The sequence below is a fragment of the Rhinatrema bivittatum genome, chromosome 2, assembly GCF_901001135.1.
Source record: "Rhinatrema bivittatum chromosome 2, aRhiBiv1.1, whole genome shotgun sequence".
In the NCBI taxonomy this organism is placed as follows: Eukaryota; Metazoa; Chordata; class Amphibia; order Gymnophiona; family Rhinatrematidae; genus Rhinatrema; species Rhinatrema bivittatum.
This window is the reverse complement of record NC_042616.1, coordinates 229,531,882-229,556,064: the sequence shown is the minus strand read 5'-3', so window position 1 is coordinate 229,556,064 and position 24,183 is coordinate 229,531,882.

The following is a 24,183-nucleotide window of genomic DNA, read 5'->3' as shown; positions in this document are numbered from 1 at the left end:
CTATATAAAATTCACCGCAAAGATCTATATACGTATGTATTGCATGCACAAGTTTCATATACATGCTTATATGTGCTTTTTCCACTTGTAAGTTTTTGAAAATTCACCTGATTGTTTTATAAATATTTAGTAGTGTGAGGTTTTGTGCAATGTTAATAATATCATACCACAGATTTGCCATCTGGGTTACACAGTAACCCTCTGCTCCTTTGGAATCCACTGATTATTGTGAAGATAGAATGACTGGCACTCTATGAGCTTGGTGTACTAAGCTTGTTTTTCATAGACACAAAGGTCCCAATCCAACAAAATCTTTTCTTATGAACACAGAATGGGAAAAAAAAAATCCGTGAATCAAGCCCTTAGTGAATCAGCCTCAAAATAGGAAAAAAAAGTTTTTAGTATATCTGACCCTATATTCCTAATAATTGTTTCTCTAAAAATGAGCTATTTTTACAGATTTTTGTGATATGGAAATTGTAATCTAATCAGTAATGGGAAAAACTGAAGTACTTTAGTCTATGAACAGCTGTATATAACTCTACAGATAACAATTGGCAGACTCAATGCTTCTTTGATGGATTTAGCATTGCTGATGCCTCTGAGTTGATTTTAAATATTGCATTACTGTACATATGTCATATGCAGGGCTCTCATTCACCATTTATCATACAATTTTAGATTAAGGCATTGGAGACTGCAGTAAGATGTAACCTTCACTCCATCAGTTTCCCTCAGAATCTTCCACTGGGCATATTTAGGCTATGTTTAACAGAAGTGCTAAAAATACCATCTGATTCTTCCTGCCTGTCTTAGGGCATATATTGTTTGCCACCCTTTAAAATTAAAGGATTGCCAGATCATCAACTGGAACCTTCAAGGAAAATGTTGATGGCTTTGTATGTCTTAATTTTAATTATGTTTTCCTTATACACATCACTTTTGCAGTTTCCCCGGAAGAGAAAAACAATACATTTGAAAATAAAATATGAAAAATGTATTAAACTTCGGGGTGGTTTTTAAATCAAACCCTTATTTGGCTATATGACTTCTGCCTAGGCAAAACCCAAATGGAAGCTTTCCATTACACCAGGGAGTTTAATCATTTGACCAGGCAGTAAGCTGGATCAAGCTAAAGCCAGAAAGATAAACAGGGTAATTTTTTAAAGGAAAATGTAAATGTAACATACAATCAGAGACATTTTCAAAAGCCCATTCATCTGCATTAAGTGCACTTAATGCGAGTAAAACCTATTGACAATTGCATGACATATATTGGGACGAAAAGCTACATGCAGAAGTTGCTATTTTTGTTAGAGATTTCCATGAATATATTAGGCAATTTATTTGCACAAGTTTTGCACTTGCTAACTATCTAGCACAACTGATAAGAGACTTGTCTGTTATCTGCTATTGGTTGGGTGGGAAGTCCGGGTGAATTGAGGGAGTTCATGGTGAAGAGCTAGGAAGGTGTCGATGACCTGGAGAAGGAATGGGTGAACTGGTGGAGGCATCGGCAAACTGGTGAGTTCAATTATGTGTGCATGTTTTGAAATGTACTGACTTCCACGTATAAATCAGGGTTTTATGCAAGCAAGTTCTGTTTTGTTTTGTTTTTTTGCGTGTAAAATATATGCACATATGTTTATAGAATAGGTAGGATAACCAAGCGCTTTCTATGCATTGCAGGGTTTTGCACATAACCAAATGCATATCCGTGTATTTCTAATCTGCATGTACCTGATACACATAAGTTATAAAATACTTTAGTAGATCTCCGTACAACCATATTCGCTCATACAGTATATAGAGCCACTCGTAGTTCTTTGAAAGTCATCCTTTTATTATTTATTTATTTTATTTTATTTATTTAAGGTTTTTATATACCGGCAATCATGAGCACATATCTTGCTGGTTTACATGGAACGGGAGTGCATTAAATACAACAACTAGAACTGTGGTGATCGAAGGAGCAGTTACAAATAACAAGGGTAGCAGAACTTGGATAAGAAGGAAGAGATAGGAAAGAATAAACGGTTAAACGGTATACAAATAAATTAAATGCTATGTAAAAATGGCATGATTAATGGCTGAATATTTGAAGTCCTTGGTTTGTATCTATAACGTGATATTAGATTGTGTCTGGGAAAGCTTGCTTGAATAACCAAGTCTTAAGTCCTTTCCTAAAGTTAAGAGGCAGGGTTCCAGTCTGAGATCTGTGGGAATGGAATTCCACAGAGAAGGGCCAGCAGTGGAGGTGGCACGATCTCTTAGAGTGATGTGTTTGGTCATTTTCGCAGGGGGAACTTTGAGGGCGCCTCGGTAGACATTTCTGGTAGGTCTTGTCGAGTTGTATGCTTGGAGGGGGATTTGTAGATCGAGGGAGATGCGTTGATGAATAGTTTTGAAGATGACACAAATGGCTTTGTACATGATACGGAAGTGTACGGGTAGCCAATGTAACTCTTTCAGAATGGGGGATATGTGGTCTCTCTTTCTTGCGCCTGTTAGTAATCGAGCTGCTGAGTTTTGAACCATCTGTAGTGGTTTGGAGTAGGAAGAGGGCAGACCTAGCAATAGGGAATTGCAGTAGTCTAATTTTGCAAAAATGACTGCTTGGATGATCGTTCTGAAGTCTTGGGCATGGAAAAGACGTCTTATCCTCTTCAGAACCTGGAGTTTATAGAAGCAGTCTTTGGTTGTTTTGTTGATATGGGCCTTGAAGTTTAGCTGGTTGTCTATTATCACTCCTAAGTCTCGAACTTGTGTGGTAGGTGGGTTGGTGGGAAGAGTAGTGTTGGAGATGTTGGTTTCCGGAGAAATGAGAAGGATTTCTGTCTTAGAAGAGTTTAAGATGAGGTGTAGGTTGTTTAGTAGTTGTTTGATTTTCAGGTGGCATGATTCCCAGTAGTCAAGAGTTTCAGAGTATGTATCTTTGATGGGGATGATGATTTGGATATCGTCTGCATAAAGGAAGTACTTTAGATTGAGGTTGGTGAGAAGTTGGCAGAGAGGAAGAAGATAGATATTAAATAGGGTCGGAGATAATGAAGAACCTTGAGGGACTCCTATGACAGAGTCAAATCTAGAGGATTCCTTGTTTTGGATTTTAACAAATCCAAAACAAATCCAAACAAATCCAAACAAATCCAAACAAATCAGAGTATGTTTCAGAGTATGTTTCAGAGTATGTATCTTTGATGGGGATGATGATTTGGATATCGTCTGCATAAAGGAAGTACTTTAGATTGAGGTTGGTGAGAAGTTGGCAGAGAGGAAGAAGATAGATATTAAATAGGGTCGGAGATAATGAAGAACCTTGAGGGACTCCTATGACAGAGTCAAATCTAGAGGATTCCTTGTTTTGGATTTTAACAAATCCAAAACAAATCCAAACAAATCCAAATCCAAACAAATCCAAACAAATCCAAAACAAATCCAAAACAATTTAGGAAGGCAGAAGCTGCCCCTAACCTCCAGCTAGGTGCAATCAGTTAATAATTATGAACACACAAGCATGGACTCTTCATACTTAACCCTTCAGTTTCTATGCAGCATGCCACTGCCACTACGTAACATTTCTATTGCACTACTAGATATTCGCAGCACTGTTCTGATATATAAAACAGACAGTCCTTCTCTATGGAGCTTACAATCTAGTTGTGACATGCTCAGGTAAGACAAATGATTTTGAGTAATCCCTTACATATTAAAACAAACAAAAAAACATGTTTAACTTGAGAGGGTCAAGGTCTAGAAGAATCTGGGTTTCTGGTTTTAAAAGTGGTGGGTCCGGGACTTAAACACGGCTCAGAGATGGAGCAAAATGAACCAGCTCAGAAAAGCCATTACAGACATGTGGCGTTGCAAGACAGTCTGGGGTTAGCAATGGAGGAGATGGGCCCAGATTGCAGCAGCTTACCCAACAAATGTAGGCCACAGGGAGGGACACAGAAGGAGATAAGATAGGAGAGGTAGCACGGAGCTGCAGCATGAACTGAATGTGGAAGCGGATAGGGATCCAATGTGGAGAGGTAATATGACGCTGGAGGAAGAGGAGTCCATTCAGCTGAATTTTGGAGATGCTGTAGTGGAGCACTGTGTGTGGAGCACTGTGGCAGGCTCATGAGGAGGAAGTTGCAGTATTCCATGTGGCAAGGGAAAAGAGAGTGAATAAGGATTTTGGTAGCATGTCCAAAAAGGAAACAGGGGATTTTTATAATATTATTCAAAGGGAAACAGCTTGATTGGGTAGTGTTTTGCATGTGAGCAATGAAGGATGGATAGGAGTCAAGGACAATCCTATGGTTGCAGGCTGAGGGGACAGGGAGGATGACGGCATTATACAACAGGATAAAAAAAAAATGTGGAAGGGGGGGAAGTGAGTTTGGGAGAAAACATGAGACGTTCAGTCTTGGCCATGCTATTCCCACATTCTCCTCCCCTCCCTTTTATACTGACACGATACATCCCCTAGATTATTCCTCCAACTTTGCCATCTTCCCTTTTATTCCCCTCCTTTTTCTTGACTTTATTCATTCATTCATTCATTCATTTATTTATTTATTTGCCCGTTTTATATACCATCATTCCAAATGAAGATCAGAATAGTTTACAACATGACATACATATTGTAGATCGACATGTACATTGACATAATGTGAACAAATAACATACATATTACAGAATGACACATACACTGGTTAATGTAATCAGAGGTGATGTGGATCTACAGGGATGTTCTAGTACAATTAACTCAAGGTATCGGGGGGGGGGGGGGGTAAAAGATGGAAGTTTATAAGGTGTTATGTTCTTAATAGAATTGTTCTTGTAGGAACATGCTCTGAGTTCAAATAGTTCCAAGTCAGGTTATAGGCATTTTTAAATAACCATGTTTCTAGTTCACGTTTGAAATTCTTTGTTTCTGGAGTCAGTCATAGAGTCTCCAGTAGAGAGTTCCATAGAGTAGGGCGTGCTATGGAGAACACACAGTCTTCACTTGACTTAGAGATATTACAATTTAAAGCCCAGGGTCTGTAAATAGGCATAAAGAAAAGGAGAGCAAAAAGTGACTCATGAAACTTGTTGGGGAGGGTCGAGATATTCTGAGTGAGCTCTTCTTTAATAGATCCTGTATGCATTGCATATGAGCTTATTGATAGAATCCTTAAAACAGAGAGCATGTATTAACTAAAAGGGAGTCATTTCCATGCAGCTCTTGAGATGATTTGATGCTGGTGTAATTGTCTCAAGATATATTCATGTAAGAGTAGAGGTCAAGGCATTGGTGCCAGCTCTGTAGGTGCAGTGAGTGCTTGATCACTGCCAGTATTAAACAAATTCCTTCACTGTGACTAGGGAAGTGTTGTGTTGAATTTAGTACCCCCAATTATTTTGAAAAGTTGGCTTCTATGAGTCAAGGAGCATTATGCTGTGAAAAAAGAGGACACAGAAAGAGCCTTGATTTAATCTTGCTTGAGGAATATCTTGTTAAGACCTTGATGAATTTATTATCCCATCTGAATATTTATTTTTGCAACACTTGAAATTTGGCAGAAAAGAATATCTCCCACTATTCATCACCTTAAGGTCAAAAAGATTTTTGATAAATTGAAGCCAATGTGTATATTCACTTAGGTGCACAAATATTATGATGCATATCTGCTTGGGCCCTAGAAGATTTAGATGAAAGTATTTGTGTCTTGTATTCAGTCTTTTTCCATGGACACAGCACTCATTGGGGTAAATTTTAAAAGGGTACGCCCGATTTTATAACTTGCGAGTACAGGTGCTCGCAAGTTATAAAATCGGGGGTCAGAGCACGCAATTGTGCACGCCGAGCCCATGCCGAGCCGCGCTGCTTTCCCCCATTCCCTCCGAGTCACTCCGAAACTGGAGCAGCCTCGGAGGGAACTTCCCTATCCCCCCACCCTACCTTCCCTTCCCTTCCCCTCCCCTACCTCCCCCGCCCTTTCCTCCTACTTTTTTTCTCTTCTTTTTTTTTTGTTTCACAACTTACTTCAGCCCTGGCAGTGGTCAGTTCCAGGCAGCAGACAAGAGCGTAGTCAGGCAGGCCGAGATCAGTACCAGAGATCAGTCTGAAAAGGTACTACCTGAATAAGGATACAGGAACACACGGAGACTCAGGAACAAGGAGACGCTGGAACACGGAGACACTAGAACACAGGATTCGGCAAACTACTACACCACAGTGTCGACCCGATTGCCAAGGCGAGGTCCTGGGGACAGGGCCTCCCTATATATAGGGCTTTCATGTGATGTCATCAATCTGCGCCCACATCGGACGTTGGCCGTGCGCAAGCCTAGGGGCGGGGTCGAGGCGGATTTACGCGTGTAACCTTTTCAAAATCCGGGCCATTGTATTTTCTTATTGTTGATTGGTTGGTTGAGGTATTTTTTCCCTGTGCCTGTGGGCTTCCATCTGAAGCAGAACTGCCTTTTTTAGGCTATGGTACCATAAACTTTCATTTGCAACTACCTGAGACTTTTTCCTCTGTTTTTCTATCCTCTTTCAGTTCAGGCTAGCCATTGCTGCAATACTACTAGGCTAGGGTCCACAAACCACAGCTTCCTCTAGAACCCATGAAACATGGACCCAGCAGGGTAAATTTTTAAAGAGTTGCCATCACTATTGGGCTACATCTTCCCACATGGCCCTGTTACCAATCCCCCCGGTGCACTGTTTGCATTCAAATGTGCCAGTCCCTCTGACATGCCTGTAACAGGGGCTCAGGACTCATCCCTACCTTCATCTCGGCGGCCCCTAGCTCTGCCTCACTCACCTTACCAGAGGGTGCGAAAGGCAATGCATTCCCTGACTCCTCAGTAGTAGGGACTGCACCAGTAAACACATGGCCTTCAGCACCCTCCCCCCCCCCCCCCCCTTTCGACAGGACACGTGGCGGACTGAAGCCACTGTTTTGGACCCACATGGTATGGCTGCTTTGCCTCCTGGCCTATACTAGCAGATAAGATGGTACCTAAATTACAGGCATTGATGATCCCTGCTACACACTGCTAGTAAACTAGCCTTGTGATCAAAAGCTGTTTGGGTTTTTTTTGCCAATCTGAGTGGGTTGCTGTAAACTCACTCCTGACTTCTTTTATATATTTTTTTCACAAATCCTCTAGCTGGGGAATATAAGCGATTGGATGTCCAGATTGCTGGGTTGTTGTTTTTATATATATATATATATATATATATATATATATATATATATATATATATATATATATAAATAATTGGGGCAGCCAAGAAGTAATTCAGGGAGAGAAAGCACTTACTTCAGTTATCTATGATGCTGACACTGTCTTCAAAAGAGGTATGGACAAGTTTCTTGAGAAAAAGTCCATAAACAATTATTACCCAGGTGGACTTGGGGGAACCCATCGCTTATCGCTGGGAGTGAGCAACAAGGAAATGGATCTACTCTTTGAGATCTTCTGGATTCTTTCTACTTACCCAGATTGACCACTGTCAGAGACAGCATGGCATATCTTAAGTACTTATTGTTGCAATGGAGGTAGACCCTTGGCCTGGTGCAGCATTGGTACAGCCCTCTGGTCAGACCCAGAGAGCACCTGCCACCAGGAGGCGGAGCACACGAGGAGACAGAGGCTAGCTGGAGCTTCGCCAATAACAGTCTGGGGTTTCCGCAGGTTGAGCCCTTGGGTACCCGGACCGCCTGAATTTAAGTGGGCCTTGGATGGTCTCCCGGAGAGGTAGCGGAGGGGTGTGCCCACCACGAGCAAGGGTGTGCGGCTGATCCAGAGAGGATGGACTAGACCCGAACTGGAAGCTCCGGAGACCTCAGGGAGGTAATAGTTCAGGAAGATTCTCCGGGCGAAGCAGGAGTCGCCTCCTGGTCTAGTCAGGTGAAGACCATGGGTGGATTCCAAGCAGGTTGGTCTGGTAGTCACAGTAGGCCAGAAGACAGTGTCCGAGTGAAGCGCAAGGGTCAAAGCCAGAGTATCCATTCAGAAGTGGTCAGCCAAAGCAAGGGTCAATACCAAGGTCAGTCCGAGCGTAGACAAGGCAAGCGAGGATCAGTCCCAGGCAGCAGACGAAGAGAGTAGTCAGGCAGGCAGTGGTCAGTTCCAGGCAGCAGACAAGAGAGTAGTCAGGCAGGCCGTGGTCAGTTCCAGGCAGCAGACAAGAGGATAGTCAGGCAGGCCATGGTCAGTACCAGAGATCAGTCCAAAAGGTACTACCTGAGTAAGGATACAGGAACCCATGGAGACTCAGGAACAAGGAGATGCTGGAATAAGGAGACGCTGGAACAAGGAGATGCTGGAACACAGGATTCGGCAAACTACTACACCACAGTGTCGACCCGATTGCCAAGGCGAGGTCCTGGGGACAGGGCCTCGCTCTCTATATATAGGGCTTTCATGTGATGTCATCAATCTGCGCCCACATCGGTTTTCCCGTACTTGGCCCTTTAAATCTGAGGACGTCGTCCGTGCGCATGCCTGGGGGTAGGGCCGAGATTGCCGAAGACGCGGAGCCCCGACGGGAGATCTGCTGCGAGGCCTGCGGCGTGGAGGAAGCCAGAGAGGGCCCTGGTGAGTGACGGGGATGGCGGGAGCTGGCAGCAGCGGCGAGACCAGAGCTAGTTGAGGGCAGCGTGAGGTGAGCAGGCCCTTTCGCAGCACCCATGTGGCCGGGACGCGCAACACATATCAGCTGAAAGACTTGATTAAAAAAATCAATAATTATGATTTTTCTTATTGCAGTTTAATACCTCAGTATTGCAGAATCATGTCATTATTCATCATTTGAATGAATATTAGCACATTTACATAGCGAAATGTGATTACTTTTTTTTTACTAGGGATGTGCAGGCAAAACACTGTCATTTCAATTTTCCTGGATTTTTTTCATTTCATTTGGTTTGGTTTTGTTTTGTGCCGTTATGTCTTAGTGTACACAATTTAATTTTTTAATTCACTAACATGAAATTAAATATACAAAACATAGTTTATACACTAATACATTTGTACATGCAATTTTATGCACGTGCAGAAACAAAACATTTGGTATGCACTAATTTAAAAGCATGTGAAGTTTTGGCGTGCATTAAAATGAAACAATACAAAAATACGCATCCCTATTTTGTACTGTGAAATCTCCATTTATTGCATCTTAATGCATAGGTCACTATTTATCATGCATTAAAACCATTTACAACATAATAAGCCCAATTTTCAATAGTCTGCATAAGTCACAAAATGTGCATTCAGTGGGTTGAAGAAGATGTATGCTAGTATTTTATAAACTGTGGCAGGAGATGCATAGTTTATAAAATATTGCATATTTCTATCTCAAAAAACATGCGTATGTTGCCCTATATTCATATATTTGTAATGCAGGAAAACACATTCTTTCTCTTTTCGTCTAACTATAATAAAGAGGAAATTTGCCGCACACCTGCATCACTGGTATACAAACTGAGATCCATCCCCTCCCTCCCAATACTTTCCAGCTTCACCCCACTCTCCAGCTCCACCCTTCTCTCTCTGTCTGTATGGAAACTGAGCTCCACCCCTCTCTCACCCTGTACTCTCCAACTCCTCCCCTCTCTCTACATTGTCCAATCCACTCTCTACTGCAACATATGGAAATTGAGTTCTGCTTTCTCTCTGGCTGAATTCTCCAGTTCTCCTCTCTCTCTGAATTGCCCAGTCCCCTCTCTACTATCACACAGTACACACAAGCTCAGCCTGCACTCTCCACTAACACATATCTTAATTATGCACTTTCTACTCTTCACAGAATTTCCCCGACTTTGGACTGGCTTTAACTACTAGTTTATAAAATAACCTGCTTATATTTTATACACATAATCATTGTAATATGTGAATATAATAACCCTGAGTTATATGCGGAAGCATGAATTTTATAAAGAATGTGCATTCTCAACTTCTGAAAATACTTGTACACATACTTGCAATCACCAGTTCGTCGACACTTCCACCAGTTCAACCAGACCCCCCACTACTCAATCCAGACCTCCCACCAAAAACTGCAGTCAAGAGACAAATGCAATTTTACATATGCAGCTTAATTAACAGATGTAAAATTGTACAGGCGGGCGTGGTAATGTATGCCCATATCCCTGAAACTCCCCAAACTGCCCCTTTTTCTGTCTGTTAACATTTATGCCTGGCACTGCAAGTGCACACATATGTGCAATGTTTCCAAAATGACATATATGTGTGTGTGTACATGCAGCTTGCACACGTATATACCGATTTTAAGCACAGAAACCTTATCAAAATAAAACCCAATAAACTCATTATTGCCCTTCTAGTACCTCATCCCCTTGAAAGAACAATGTGAATAATATCCACTAGATTTTTGAGTTACTATTTCAGTACCTCACTTTATCCATAATATCACATAGATACCTTTCTTAAAAAAAAAAAATGCAGTTCAAAATAATATTATCACTAAAAGAATAATTGCCAGCATCCAGCAATGGGATTCCCAAACTGAATCAACATGCCTTGCAAATGTTTATAGAACTAGAATTACGACATATTTGTACATGTATTGCTAGGCAGCAGTGTGATAACTGCCCAGAGACACTTCTCACTGGTACTACCCTACAGAAACCCGTGACATTGGGAGCAGCGCCCTCACTTAGAAGGGTGGGATTGCAAAAGGAATGTCGCTGTGCTCAACATGATTGCAATTTGTAATGTGCAAAATAATTCAGTGCAATTGGCATATTCGTAATATGTTTATTCTCATTACAGTTTTTTTAATTTGTTATTGCTTTATTGGCATCCAACCACTGAGCAGAGACTGTTATTGTTGTGGGATAATCTTGTTGGTACAGACAAGTTACATGTCTTGGCAGGAGTTTAGTAATTGTGCCTATTTAATTCTAAGCAGTGGATAACGAAGGGGCAAGAGGTTCAGATGAAACTATGCTTTCCTGTATAATGGCCAATGATATTCTAAAAATTACTATTATGCACCAGGAAATTTAAGCGCCTGATTACCAATTGAAATGAAAATACTGAGTGAATAAAAAGTCATCAGAAATGAATGCTGAGGTGATGTTGCAGTTTGCATGAAAGGTGATTTTAGCAGAAATAGTGTTTGAATGACAATAATTTGATACAAATTAATGTATATTTTATTTTTTTATGATAATATGGTAGAATAAGTTGACATCCAAAGAGGAGCAGATTGCACATGCAAGATGGTAAAATCCAATGTTTTATAGACAAAATGGAATTTAAAAAAGCAGACTAACAAAACTGCTCTGGCAGGGTTACTAAAATCCTCAGTTTGTGTTTCACCCTCGTGTTTTTCTCAGAAGGACAGAGGATCCACCTCCTGCCTTTAATTCTTGTTGAGGAAGTATCTCCCCCTCCCCTATACTTTGTCTTCCAGGGGTTAAGAAGATACAGATTTTGCCTTTAATTCCTCCTGGGGGGGGGGGGTGCAAGATCTCCTTTCTTCCCTATTCTCCCCTTCCTGTCTCACATTATTCCTGGAGGAAGGAATATTATAGGATACCCCCTTTGCTTGGACTTCTTCCTGGGGGACACAGGAAGATGATGCCTCCATAAAGGATACTGGGTGCCTGCGCACAGGGGTGCCACACACCATCACCACCGGGCTCCCTGAAATAACTAACAGTGATGAGAAAGGCAGAAAGAAAGAAAAAAAAGGTGAAAGAATCCACCTGGAACTGAGGGGGGAGGGGCGGTGAGTGATCCTCGATCGGGAGACCCCTCTGACGTCACTGAGGACTGTGACGGACGTTAAAGCGCCAGAACACCAGGCGTCGTGCGCCGTGTGCCGAAGGGGCTCGACAAAGGGGCACTCCCCTTTGTGCACCCCTTCGTGCATCCCGTAGTGTTAGCCATTCCCCATGTTCTTTTATATCCCTTGTTAACAATCCCCATATTTAAATGTTTAATGTATTTGACAAAGGTAATGCATGAGTTCCTGCAAATTTTGTTTAAATGTAAACCGATGTGATATGTAAAATCGAACACCAGTATATAAAAATAAATAAATAAAATAAAATAAAATAAATAGTTTGTCTTTGACCTTTCCTCCAGGGAATAATGAACCTCTTTGAGAAAGCAGGAAATTGAACTGTACATTGGAATTTTTACTTTCTCTGCAAAAGCAGTATTGTCAGCTTGACTTTTTAATTCTATTTTGACTATAATATATTCAGTCTTATCATCCCGCGTGTATATCTTGTGATTCTTTGTTGCATGAGATGCATTTAGAGTTTTGCACTGCTCTGGACCTTGACCTTGACCTTGGAGAGGCCGTTTGCATGCAGTGGTCTGATATGTCAAACGTTTACTACTTTTCAATCAATAAAGCATTTTTATGTAGGGCCTTTTAAATGAAACATGCTGTATAAACCACAATTCATAATATATTATTATTATTTTAAACATTGCATCACTCTCCAGAAATTGTTTAGTAATTTACTTGTGTTTACTGAAGAAGGTGGGATGTGATATGGCGACCAAGGTGGATATTTCTGATATGCATGGTGAGTAAATTAAATAAACATGTTCTAAATTCTAAATGTTGAAATTCAGTCCATCCTTTGGATTCCTTTAGATCTTCTAGATACTGTTTGAAGAAGACTTAAGAGAACCACATCAGAAAGGGAATAAAGGATATTAAGAAGCTGTGGAAAAATTATTTTTTAAAGTTATTGGGAAAATTATGGGGATTTATTCAGATTCATTTCCTGTAGAGATTTTTGTTTTGTTTTTTTAGAATTTCTTTGCTTTAGAGCTACAAATACTATCTGCTCTGAAGTCTTAGTTTCCCCTGTTCATTTTCAAGCAAGACAGATGGTCTGGAGACTAATCCAATACACATAATATAAAATTGCTTGGGCAGAACATTGCAGCAGGAAAGGTAAATAAATAGGTAACATTGCAGAAAGTAATGCTAGAGATGGTGGAACATCCCAAAAATTGTAGAATTCTACCATTTCCCTAGTAGCCCTAGTGATATTAAACCATTCTTTAACATCAGGAGACTGGATAAACTGAGTAACGTTTATCATATTATTATCAAACTAACTGGTAAACAATAACATTACAACATAATATGACCATAATGGAAAAGATCAACTATGGCAATAAACAGAAACACAGTTTATGAACTCATGATAGAAGAGGCCAAAATCCAATCCAATCATTGTCCAAGATTTTATTGGTCTTGAATGAATTTCTAGAGGGATGCAAGCCACACAATCATATCATCCTTATCCTAGAAAAACTACGCTGGCTTCCAGTCCTTTATAGAACCAAATTTAAAACCCTGACACTGATTTTCAAAACTCTTAAGGGGCTGATTTTAAAAGCCCTACGCACATAAATCCAGAGGATTTACGCGCATAGGGGTATATTTTCAAAGGGGTACGTGCGTAAGGTACGCGCGTACCCCCGAAAACCTACCCCAAACCCCCCCCCCGCGCGCGCTGAGCCTATTTTGCATAGGCTCGGTGGCGCGCGCAAGCCCCAGGACGCGCGTAAGTCCCGGGGCTTGCAAAAAGGGGCGGTCGGGGGCATGGCCAGAGGGCGCGGTTAGGGATTGGGGCGTGTCCGGGGGGCGTGTGGGCGGTCCGGGGGCGTGGCCGAGTGCCCCGACATAGCGGCCTGTGTCGGGGGCCTGGAGGCAGTAGTAACTTCTCCGATAAAGGTAGGGGGGGTCTAGATAGGGCCGGGGGGGTGGGTTAGGTAGGGGAAGGGAAGGGGTGGGGGGAAGAAAAAAAGTTCCCTCCAAGGCCGCTCCGATTTCAGAGCGGCCTCGGAGGGAACGAGCAGCGCGCGCAGGGCTCGGCGCGCGCAAGTTGCACAAATGTGCACCCCCTTGCGCTGGCCGACCCCGGATTTTATAAGATACACGTGGCTACACGCGTATCTTATAAAATCCAGTGCCTGGATTTTATAAGATACACGCGCGCATATGTTTTTAAAATCTACCTCATAGAGGGGGTTACGCATGCAGGGCCTATTTTATAAAGGCCCGGTGACGCATTTAAAGCCCCGGGACGTGTCTAAGTCCTGGGGTTTTACAAAAGGGGTGGTCCGGAGGTGGGGCCAGAGGCCTCCGGCACAGTGGCTATTTGCCGCTGTGTTGGAGGATTGCTTGCCGTCAGGCTGCCGGCGCACACAACTTGAGCCTGCCCAGAGCAGGCGCAAAAGGTAAGTTAAAAGAATTGAAGGGGTTAGGATAGGGCTAGGTGGCGGGAGGGTTAGGGAAGGGGTGGGAAGGTTAATTTAGGGGGAAGGGAACGGGAGAAGGCCACGGGCGTCGGCGCGTGCAAGATGCACTAGTGTGCACACCCTTGCACGAGCCAATCCCCGATTTTATAACATCGGGCGTACATGTGTACGCGCCGGGTAGCGCGCACTCATGTACACCCGCGCGTATGTTTGAAAATCTACCCCTAAGAGAAAATGGACCTAGTTAGTTGAGAGGCTGTCCTACAAGCCTTCCAGACTTCTGAGATCCTCACTTGGATCCTCTATAACACCTCTATCTACAAAAGAAATCAAAAGAATGGACACCCATTGATGATCTATCTCAGGAGCAGCACCAGCTGTAACCCAGAAAAACTCTGTCAAATGTGTAACTACTCCCACATCAGGAAACAAGGAAAAGCCTGGCTCTTCCACAAGGCCTTTAATGCCAAACCTACAACTACCTCCACCCTGGAAAGCAGTTATAACCTGCTCCCCTCCATGTTTTAGAATTATACTAACTGCCTGGCACTACATATGACTGCTTTGAAAGTGCTGCCACACTCTATGGATGTGATGAGATGCTGCTTATTTGTGTCAAGTTTAGTCTTTATTGCTTATCTAGATCTGAAGTTTCAGTCCTTACTGTCCACCTCCTCTGACTAGAATTGTTAAGTTGCTACACCTTCTAATTTCTGACTGTATGATGTCATCCTAATATGCTGTGCCCTGCCTTGGATGAATTTCTTATTCAGAATGATGGGAAATACATCCAAATACATAAATTCAAAATAAAGTTGCTGATACAAAGAATTCCCAACCTCAAAACTCTCTGTTTCATTCCACAGTTAATACATGTCCATGAGGTCCACTAGTGAGGAAGTTATGAACTCTTTGACAAATTTGATATTAGTTTATTGGTTGTTGTTTTTTTTAAATTAAGGATTTTTACTGGTCTCCCATCATACAGTCATTGATAGATTCTATGAAGTAGATATTAAAACCCGTGCACGGGTGCACATGGATGTGGAAATTTTATAATATACGCGCATATATGCGCGTTATAAAATCAGCTATACGCGCATACCTGTGCACATGATTTTACATTGATGTGCCCATGTGCGCGCAAATGCTGCCTCGTGCATGAAAGTGAGGGGAATTTTAGTAGTTATGCGCACTGACCCAATAGCCCTTTTCCCCAGTTCGTTCCCAGATCACCTCAGTAAAGGAGAGGAAGTCCTAATCCACCTAGCTAACTTGCCTCCTTTTTACCCTATTACCCACGACCTTTAAAACCTTGCTAACTAACCTATTATTTTTGTTTCATGACTTACATGCCATCCATAGCAGAAGTAAAGTTACGCAGTGTTATGGTTAATGGTGGGTGGATCCTTGGACACTGTGGCAGCTGACCACTCCCACGGGGAGGCAGTCCCGTGACAGACCACGGTGTCAGGCTAAACTCCGGACAGACAAACACAGATTTGAATTTTTTATTAAACAGTGTGAATGGCCACCAGAGGTGGCAGTAGTGAGTAATGGTTGTAGAGCCCGGCTGGGCGCGTCTCTCACAGAACGCTGGAACAGCGGATCCTCTGCAAGGTAGTGCTGTAGTGGAAAGAGACTGAGAGTTATGAGCACACAATAAGGTTAACATTCAGAGTCCTAATGTAGAAATAGGAGAGGAGTGAGTACCTGATCCCTTAGAGCAGAGAGTCTCGGTAGTGTTGTACTCACTTAGCAGTAATAGAGATTCCACTAGATGAGAGGTCTGGCACCGGAGCAGAGAGCAGGCCCTCGAGGAGTGAGTACCTGATTCCAGTGAAGCAGTACTGTGGAGAAAGATGGTTTCTGTACTCACTGATGGTAACTGTAAGTTAGTTCTTCCAAGTAGAAGGGTAGAGGCTGCAGGCAGCGACACAGGAAACATGGGCCCTCGAGGAGCGAGTACCGGTTTCCTGATGGCACCTGAAAGAAGCAAAAAGGCCCCCAAGGAGCGGGTACCCCGTTAGAGACACCGAAGGGTAGGAAGAGTTCCAGATAATGCTGGAGTGGCAGAGTAGCTTAGGAACGGAGAGTGAATCCCATCCATACGAATCCTGTTGCTTACTCAACGAGCTAGCAAATACTGTAGGCAGATATACCCTGAAGACGTGACATCAAAACAGGGGGATGCCCCTGAGGTTCGCGCCAACGTAGAGTTAAAGATGAGGGCGGCGCGCGCACGCACGACCTAGAGGTACCTTGAAGGAGAATGGTGAGAGGAAGCACCAAAGCCAGTCCGGGGACGCCGGAAAGAACGGCAAGCAGATGCCGCGGCGGCCATCAGTCCAAGGTGAGCGGGAGGAGCCGAAAATAGAGAGAGAGGTAGGCGGGGCGAAGCCATCGAAGTCCGACGGATGCAACATGCAGTAGGGGATCCTGGCGCTCGCTTGTGCTCGTAACTAGTTACGCGCTGACTTCATAGTGCAGTCCTGGCCCACCCGTGTCCCCCCCCCCCCATGCCCCACCCCTTTCTGTGAAAACTTTTCTCTGCTTGTACCGGGATATGCGTACGTACTTGCGTGGATTTTTAAATCCGTGTGGCGTGCGCCAGGCCAAGTCATGCGCATATCTCCCAGGTTTGGCGCGCATAGGGCTTTTAAAATTGACCAGGATGGACCTTCTGAGCAAACTGAATGATGTGTATTGGGAAATATTGCTTTATATGTAAAATAAGATGTCACAGCACTAGTAACAATGACAATCTGGCTGAAGACAGAAACTTCTAAGAACTAATTCCCAGTTGCAACTAGATTTTATGAGAAAAGAACAGATACATCGTTATTATTTAGTACAACAGTCTTTTGTTTCAGGTCCATGGAGCTGGGGTGTTGATTATGTGTGTTCTCTCATAAGCAAATCTCATTGTGGGAAAATTAATTTACTTTTTAGCTCTCCATGTATATCAATGAATTTTGACAACTGAGATGGCAGCTTTGAATTATTGTAAGAATTTATATCTTAAATCCATATTAATTGACCTGCATAATGTAGAAGAAAATTTGCTGTTTTGAGTTTATGTTGAATGCAGATGACTGGAGTATTATATAAACCAAATCCCATGCAAAAATATTATGACTAATTCTACGGGGGTTGATTCACCCCTAGTAGTTTTGGCCTTCAGGAAGAGAATAGCAGCCAAATATCTGGTTTTCTACAAATATTGACTATTGTAAAAGCTAATGGTGTCTTTTCAAGCACCCTAAAAGTCATATTCAAGAGCCTAAAAGATCCAGATTTATTTAGAGCAAGTGTAGCCTCTTCTCAGGTCTTCTTGTACAAATCTTTTTTTCTGACAATGACGTGGACCATGGGTATTTGCCTCTTTCTGTGCAAGGCAATTCCTTCCAGTGAATCTCAATAATAAGCTGCAATTTGAATGCATGTTCAAAACAACAGGCTTTTATTGCTGCTGGAGTGAGAGAGAGATTCTTTATAAGGCTCACATATAAGTAAACTATACCACTGTAAGAGGTGCAACTAGTAACTGACAGGCCGATACAGTACAGTGCGCTCCGTTGGAGCTCTTGGACGCGCGTTTTTCCCTTACCCCTTATTCAGTAAGGGGAGGAAAATGCGCGTCCAACCCTCGGCACCTAATAGCGCCCTCAACATGCAAATGCATGTTGAAGGCCCTATTAGGTATGCCCGCGGGATACAGTAAGTAAAATGTGCAGCCAAGCCACACATTTTACTTTAAGAAATTAGCGCCTACCCAAGGTAGGTGCTAGTTTCTGCCGGCACCGGGAAAGTGCACAAAAAAGCAGTAAAAACTGCTTTTCTGTGCACCCTCCGACTTAATATCATGGCGATATTAAGTCGGAGGTCCCGAAGAGTAAAAAAAGTTTAAAAAAAAAAAAAATTTAAAATGGGCCGGCGGCTGTCGGGCCGAAAACCGGACGCTCAATTTTGCCGGCGTCTGGTTTTCGAGCCCGTGGCTGTCAGCGGGCTGGAGAACCGACGCCGGCAAAATTGAGTGTCGGCTGTCAAACCTGCTGACAGCCGCCGCTCCGGGCTAAAAGGAGGCGCTATGGACGCGCTAGTGTCCCTAGCACCTCCTTTTGCCTGTTTCTACCGTACCACCTAATTTGAATACTGAATCGCGCACACCGGCAAGTGACCGGTGCGCGCGCCGGGAGAGCAGGTGTTCGTCCGCTCTCCCATGGACTTTACTGAATAGGCCTGTCAGTGAGGTTTTGGTGAGGTTTTGATGCACTCTCAAGCTAGGTCGAGAGTTCATTGTACAAATCTCATCTTTGTGTACCTGTCATCACTCCAAATCACATCAAATCTTCACTGATGTTTACTGTGCTGTTCGTACCTCTGACTGTGCATGTAAAACTGCTCCCCAAAACCTAGGCCACTACCAAAACCTCACCCCGAGTTACTAGTTGCCCCTCTTACAATGATATAAAAACTTGATTAATAGGTGTGCCTCCTTAGAGGCTCTCGTTCACTCTCTCTTCACCCCTCCCCTCCTCTCCCCCTAAAATGGGATTTGCAATATTTACCACAAATCCTCTTTCAGGTATAATGCACAGCATAACAACATTAAACACCCTTCATTTTTATAAACTTTTCCCTTTTGACTAAATTTTGAAAATTTGCATATACATCTCGCGATGTGTTATTTATCGCATGCGTTATGGCATTATCGCAGGCATTAGGGCCCTATCAAGAATCTCTTAGGAAGTAATGGGAATTATAATGCTAAATTAATTGGATGAATGGGCAGACTGGATGGGCCATTTGGTCTTTTTCTGCTGTCATGTTTCTATGTTGATAGCATGAAACATGGAGGGCAATGAAATGGGACAAGGCCAAAAAAAAAGTCAAAGCATACATTATACTGTATATACTAAATATGCATATAGGAGGTCCTCAGACTTAAGGGACAATTGGTTCCTGAAATCCATGACTTAAGTCAAAACGTTGTAAGTCGAAACTAAGTGGCCCATAAGAACAATGTTATAAGTGAGGGACTGGTTCCATCACTAGGGCCCAGTGTGCTATTTTCATCAAAATAACCCATATTTAGTCATATATAGTGCTGTAAAAAGCATAGACATAATTTAAAACACTACTTTTTTTTTTATCTAAAGAGGAAAATGCCAAGGCATGCCTACTGGACATTACACTGACACTGTTTTGAGGAGAGGAAGTCCTTGGTACGCTCGCCAAAAGCCTCATGGTCATCAGCACACCAATGTGTGCCTGTTGGGAGATGCTCAGGAGTCTTAAAATCAGAGCAAGTTGGATAATGCATTGGATATATATATTTATAGAGAGAGAGAGATATACATATACAACATTTTGGGCCTGCATAAAGTATTTCCTATAAACTAAACAGCTTGTGCCTATGTATTGTGCTGTTTGCATCTTATCATCCTGCGGAACACGCTGTTTTAAACCATTGCTGTGATGTGATAGGTTCAGAGCCTAGTGACAGGCCTATTTGGAAAGGCTGAACCAGGACAATTTTTATTAATTATCACAGCGGGAAGCCATCCTAAACAGTACAAGAGGGAGAAAGCTCATCAGAGAGTGTAACTTGTTAAGAAAATGATAATAAGAACTAGGAATCATTTCATCAAGTCACCTCCATGTCAAGTTAGCAGCTAACATTTCATAAACAATAACATCTTTTCAATTATTCAGAATCCAACAACTTCTAATTCATTAAAATTCTTTTAAGGACAATGAAGAAATTCCAAGGAATCAACTGCACATGGGCACTGTGGCTCACTGGCAGATTGGAATGAGCATTGAAACTGAGCGACAAATAAATCATACTAACAGCTTCTTCTCATAGAGTCGCTGCAGAAATTGTGACTTACATTTTCTAGAGTCCTGGGTAGTAAGACTGAGACTGGCAAACAGCTTAAACTCAAATATAAGCACAAGGATAAACAATGTAAACTGACAAACGACTTACTGAAATCCTTCTCAGAACTACGAAGGGGAAACTCTTGCACACCGATGGTTTGTTCATCAAAAGTGAATTTTAAAAAGAGTCCATTTGGGTCAACCTTCTCTCAAGGCTCTTCCCATAAGTTTGCAGTTTGTTTTATTTTTTTTCCTGGCAACCTCTTGGGCTGAAGCTTGTTAAAATCACCAACAGGCCGATACAGTAAAGCGCGGCCGCGGTTACCCTGTTTCTAACCCGCTTTGGACGCACAATTTGGACGCGTAAGGTGAACACGCGATTCAGTATCCGGTTTTACGCGTCCTTACCGCTTGCCAAAATGGACGCGTATCCGTCTCCGCCCGCCGCATGTATATGATATGTTAATGATCGATTTAGCTATTCCCTCCGATACAGTAACGTGCGTCCAGATTATCGCCTTTTTAACCAGCTTATTTGCCGCGTCTTTAACCTGCATATTTACCACCACCTACCCTGACCCTGGCGTTAGTGTGGTGTTCAGTCAGCTTCCCGCTACCTTGAGCGCCCGGCTGAAGCCCAGCAGCAGTTCTCTGAATCTGAATCCGTTCTGTCGCGCTGCGGTTTATGCCACCACTCGAAGAGTCATCACTGACTATTGGTTGAGTTTCCCGCAGCAAAGAAAAAAAAAGCACCACATGCCAGCAACAAAGAGGACTGCTAGAACTTAAGCCGCCCAGTCCCAAACCAACCCAATCCACAGAAAAAAAATGCTTCTCGCACAAGGGGGAAAAAAGTAACCCAACCTGGCATTGCCCTCTGGCCCAGGACTGCTTCTGTAACACGTGGTCTAGGTATGTGCTGGGGAGAAAGAGATAAAATAGGGGGAAATTTTTCCAGAAATTTGTGAATGAAAGCTGATGGTGCAAGATCCCAGCCAGGGCTAGGCCCTGCAAAGGAGCAGGAGGAAACTGGTAGCACTTCCTGATAGATTTTTTTTTCCTTCTCTGGCACCAGTCTGGCCCAATCTACTTGTTCAGAGTCAGAACTGGATGTATGTAACAGGGACCCCCTACACCTCCATGAGAAACACTTACTGTGCAGCAGAAATGACTCAGAGCTCTTCTGTGGCAGCATGAAAGGGTTCTTTACTTGGGAAACTGGGATAGAAAAATAATAAACATTATATACCCAGGCACATCGATCTGTACAGGTGACTGAGCTGGTGTGACCAGCACAACAGGCAAGGAGGAAGATGGGGACTCAAATCATTAGTACAGGTTAGAACCTATACAGGTAACCCTTACAGTTCCAGGCCCTCCTATGCAGGTTCAGGTGACACAGACCCTTGCTGTGTGATCTGAAGGATGACCTCTTGCTATCGATCCTCCAACACTTCCAACATATTATTCAATCTTCACATAAGTAGGCAAGAAGAACTTTTCTTCAATTTGTCTCAACTTCCAGTAAGGCTCAGAAATATCTGACTTAAGAATTATTATTATTATTTATTAAACTTTATATACCGCCTGTAAAATGAATTAACCAGGAATGCCTTCAGTCTATAAATACATTCAACACTTCAATAGTGCTTTCTTCCAGAAAAAAGATAATGACCTCCAACTTCCAGGCTATAATGGGACACTCCTGGAGACCTTACCTCACAAAGTGAACTAATCCACTTCACCTTTGGGTATTCTCACTACCCCAGTTTACAAGCCCTTCTCAAACAATTAGCTTTTCTCCTTCCCGTGCTTTGAGTTACTGTTCCTTCAGGAGAAACACCTGATAATGGGATGCTGCCATGATCAGAGAAAGGTATTGCATATCCCACCTCAGGGAACTCTTAGGAACTGCTGCTCCTTCTCTGGTTTTCTCAGGGCCCTCTGGATCTTTCCTCAGACAAATCAATCACAGTCTGGACTCTTACATGGAGCCTCTCTGACCAGAGCACTCCTGAAGCATACAGTGAGCCAAAGGGCTACATTTCTATATGCAAAAAAGGCAATCTTTTATTGAAAGGCCAACATTTTAAAAGTGTTCTTTCAAATAAAATAATTCTCCAATCTTTTATATTTTTTTTTCCTTTTTTCACTCCAGTTTTCTCACTTTTTCTTTTTTGCCTTTTCTTTTTTTCTCCCACTTTCTTCTTCTTTTTCTCCTCTTACCTTTCTCTCACTAGTCATTCTCCCTTTCACAAAGCTCTGCTTTACCTTTCAATTGCCTATATTCTCCCACTTTCTCCTTTTTTCCCCCTTCCAATTTTTCACCTCTGTCTCCATCTTCCCCTCTAACCTTAACTCGCCTTCATCTCATCCCTTTCCAGTCTCTTTTCCTCTCATCCAGTCTCTTCCAGTTCAGTATTGTGTCTGTCACATAATATATTCATAAGAAATATGCTTTGTGTGTATGTGGGACAATCATTTCATAAGAACCATGTAAAAGAGAAGAGGACAAGATAATCATAATTACTTTTCATGACTGTAGGGTTGATTCACTCCAGGAGATTTGGGCCTGTGGATGAATATCAGGTATTTCCCAAATATCTTCTATCATAAAAAAAGGAATAGTCAGGTGCTATTTGGAATATCTTTAAGGAGGCAAAAAGGTTCTTCAGATTGCACAGAATAAAAATATGCAGGAGGAAGAACCACTGTAGGTGTTCTTTTACCATTGTCTGCTCTACCTCCACTAAGGATCTTCAGCTATTCAGCTATATGAGCTTTATTTGCCTCACTGCGGGCTCTGTCTATAATAGATTTATTCCTGTTCAGAGCAGGAGTACGTCCAGGCAGCCTTTCTTTTGGCTCTGTAGGTCCTATTATATTCTATGGCAGGACAAAAAATGTAATTTTGGTTTGCTTTTTTTTTTCTCATGGAAAATCATGGGAGCCAGCGAGGGTTGCCCCCTGGATCCCATGTCATAAAGAACAGACTAATCCAGTCCTGGCTTCACCCCACTGCATGCAGGGACTTGTAGTTCTGATTGTCCAATTGATGTACCTAAGAAAATTAGAACTACAAATCCCTGCATGCAGTGGGGTAAAGCCAGGACTGGATTAGCCTGTTCTTTATGATCTGGAGCTAGGTGGCAACCCTAATGCCTATCCATACCACCTTGGTTTCTTTTATTCTATCGTATTCCATTAGAATTGACTAGGAAAGAGATTTTAAACTTTTCTGTTTTAGAGTCATTTCTTATTGATTTTAAAGAGACAGTTCAGCAGTTGCCATGGCACATATTGGCACTTAAGCATTTATAAGCAGCCTTGCTGGACTATAACTACTGCAAAAGCATCTCATGACACTAACCACACACTCGTCTCTTCCTCCTCCTTTCCCCCATTCATATTTCCTTCTCATAATTATTCTCAGAAGTATACACTGTGTGGACCAACTCTGTACTCATGCATTCACACGCCTGAACTCAGACCCATCCTTCATTTACACATACCAAAGGAAAAATGGAGATCAAATTTTTTTAATGTACAAAGTAAAATGAAACTTTTATGGCTATTTATGACCCCTTACCAAAATCAGCATCCCAGAACTAGATTAATGGTCTTCCCTCTGCCTCTGGGAGCCTCAGTTTCCTCCATCATCTCCTCCCAGAAATGGAGCAGCAACAGCAGCAGCACGTCAGAATGAGGCTGAAAAGGAGAAGAAAGGATGGTGACTCAGGATGCCTCAAAGATAACACAAACAGCAGCACAGGCAAAGCAGGAAAGAAGGAAGCACATACAGCCAGGCTTCCAATATGGGGCACTGCTTCACTTTCAGAGCAAACCCCAGAGAATGCATGCATGCAGAAATCACTGGTAGCAAGCCTGGGCCCAAAGGCACCAGTCTGGAGAGGTTAGTGCATGCTCTGGATCAGCGGTTCCCAACCCAGTCCTGGAGGCACACCTACCTGGTCTAGTTTTCAGGATGCCTCTAATGAATACACATGAGATAGATTTGCATGCCCTAGGTCTCCAATGTATGCAAAT